The 2,981-nt window shown below is 37.3% G+C and overlaps 1 non-coding gene across 1 annotated transcript; it reads left to right on the top strand.

Moving 5' to 3' along the window:
- Positions 1-214: 214 nt before the first annotated feature.
- TRNAD-GUC (transfer RNA aspartic acid (anticodon GUC)) lies at positions 215-286 on the top strand. The gene has a single exon. It is a non-coding gene; the product is annotated as a tRNA-Asp (tRNA).
- Positions 287-2,981: the final 2,695 nt, after the last annotated feature.

The following is a 2,981-nucleotide window of genomic DNA, read 5'->3' as shown; positions in this document are numbered from 1 at the left end:
TTCAATCCTCAACTCCCTTATTTTAAAATTTGAACCTGTACCTCTTCCCCCTTTCAACACAGACGATAATATATTATACCATTGCGGACTTTTGTCCGGATGGTCAAACAAATCTCTGACCGAGGGATAGACGTACGAATTGGGTGGCTTGCCGTCAAACTGAGCAATTTGATTGAGTGTCTCGAAAGACATCTCCACCGTCGTTCCACCCACCGTCGTTGTAGTATAGTGGTAAGTATTCCCGCCTGTCACGCGGGTGACCCGGGTTCGATCCCCAGCAACGGCGCCAAAATTTGACGTAAGGTCGAAGACTCGCGCAAAAATAAACCAATTGCAACTAAATAGATAGCGGTAAGTGGGTATCGAACACGAGGAGTTTGTGGAAAGTGTGTCAATAAGTAGCTCAACGATTAACTAAAATAAATGTAAATGACGAAAAAGTAATTTTCAAGTTGGTTTTGATTTGATTTTATAAACTAAATTAAACTAAACGAAAGTTGTAAACGATTAATTAAACAAGCATTCCTCTCGGGGTTCGGGTTATTACTCAACACTCTTGTTAACATTCAATGGATAAATCATAATATCTCGGTTTTGTATACATGCAATTGTTTGTGATTATCAAGAACTAAGTACCCAGATTCCTAGAATGCGAGGTTGTTAACAATCAATCAATACGATTATCCCTAATTCCTTCCACTAAATCTCGATTGTCAACGACACCAAGAACGCGTGGCTCAAAACAAGGAATAAACAATATGGACAAGCTACAAACAATCCCACAAATATCATGATTATACTAACATAAACATTTAGATAATCAATCCAAGTTCAAGAACAACTAACATAAGTGTTTTGTAAATAACCTTACATCCCGAGAGGAATACCTTAGAACTAGCCACTCATGGCTCAGGAGATCATTCTTGCATCAAGTATCTTGTTTATAACAATCCGACACATAAAGAAATGAATACAAACACCCAAAATATGTTTTTCTTCTTCAAAAATCGCCCCGGACCGTGGGCCACGGTGTGAACCGTGGTCCACGGTTGACCAAAGTCAAAACTCAGTCCATCCCGACCGTGGGCCACGGTCCTCCACATGGTGCCCTTTCTCCTCCACGGTACGGTGGACTCTCGAATATTTGCCTCAGGTGGACCGTGGTCCACGGTCTGGACCGTGGGCCACGGTGGAGCTCACTCCCGCTTCTTGTTTTCTTCGTATCTCTCTCGTTCCAGCTCCATTTTATTCACCGTTTTCGCCCGTGTTCTCGTAACGCCGCTCTCTAGCTCCTCAAACCTGCAAACACACGAGCAACCGTAGTCAACTAATTCCACGGAATTAACTTAATCCCGTAAGCATATTTATGTCTTTTAAATCAATTAGTTGCTTCCCTACGGGTCGCTCGTCAGTATGTACTATTATTTTACATATCGTGTGATACATGGAATCTGAGCTTATGGTATGTAATTTGGGGAAATAAATTAAGAAGTATATATTGTATTATACTATTAAAAGTATATACGTATGTTGCATGGTGTATTGTATTTCTTGTTTAAATCCTATATGATTCGCGTATAACATTAATTAATAGTTTCTTGTAAGTTCAAGAATAAATTGGTTGAATAAACAAAAGAATAGGTCAAATACCTGAGTCCAAGACTATTACTTTGTCCCCAAGATACACACATAATAATATATCATACATGACGACACTCGTAATTGTTTATATTGTCACTAATGCATAAAAATACAACCAAAGCAACATTCATTTATTATGTCCCACGTATAGATTAAACGCGTTAATACTATTAGATGCTTTAAGGGGCACCATAAACTTAGTTTAATTTTGTATTTGTTGACGTTGAACAGGTCAATGGAAAAAATATAAATGCCAAACTATATTAACACATAATGTAGCATAGCTAAGTGCAATAACTGAGTTTTGATACTAGAATAATTGTAATAACTTGAATCTGATAAGGTATCTTAAACTCTTAAGAAGTAGTCAGTCATTCGATTTTGTAAACTAATTACTTAGGTGAACAGATGAATCGAATAACCATATCATTACCAAAAAGTAATTTAACCAACTAGGAAACTGGCGAATTATGAATATTTTATAACCAACTTTTGTGGTTCGCTTATGATTTTTTGTGTATAAAGAACAAACAAACTAAATTGAATCGACCTCGTATTTTAATCATGAATGATATATTGTATGACACAAAATTGTAACAAGAAGGTGCCTAGCTTGACGATGAGGTGGATGAACATATAGTGAAGTATGATTAGTTACTTTGAGATACCCAACAATATTGGAAATGACGAAAAGTATGTTTGCTTTCATTTTTTGGATACATAATGCTTTGTATGTAATTTTTTCGAACGGCCAACAAATATAGACATATAGAATCTAGGCACTCTCTACGGGACGGGATGACACAATGACAAAATGGCAACGCCAGCTGACCCAATCCACTGGAGAGGAAGAGACGGGGAGTAAAACGCCTTGAAACTATCATAGACTTTACACGGCTCAGATTGAAAGTTAAGAGACTTTCTAGAGCCAGGATTGAGTGAATAAACTGCTACACTCTTCTTTGTCCATACAATATATAAGTTACTTTAAAAAAATATTTATATTAAAATTAACATTATTTTTTAGTTTAACCCCTCGTTTTTTGTGAACAATATATTTTTGTTTGTTGTACACCAGATTACAAAGTGACATCATGTCACAACTCAGAAGTGTCCAACTGTCCAAGTGTCCAACATAGTATTACAATTTCAGCCCATCAAAAATGGAGTACCCACTACCCACTCATAGGAAGCCCAAACACTAAAAGATTGGGTCCAGCTCAAGAGCCCAGTTATTTTGGTTGTATATGATTTAAAAAATAACGCTCGAGTCCAACGCACGGCTAGGGACGTCCAAACCGTTCGCCGCTTGTTTGGGAATTTGCTGAAAAATGACCACT

This window comes from Bidens hawaiensis, unplaced genomic scaffold, assembly GCF_021521415.1.
Source record: "Bidens hawaiensis isolate Kalapana, Puna unplaced genomic scaffold, B.hawaiensis_p1.1 tig00038705_1, whole genome shotgun sequence".
Lineage (NCBI taxonomy): Eukaryota > Viridiplantae > Streptophyta > Magnoliopsida > Asterales > Asteraceae > Bidens > Bidens hawaiensis.
Note: the sequence above shows the minus strand (reverse complement) of the source record. Positions and strands in the feature narration are given on the sequence as shown.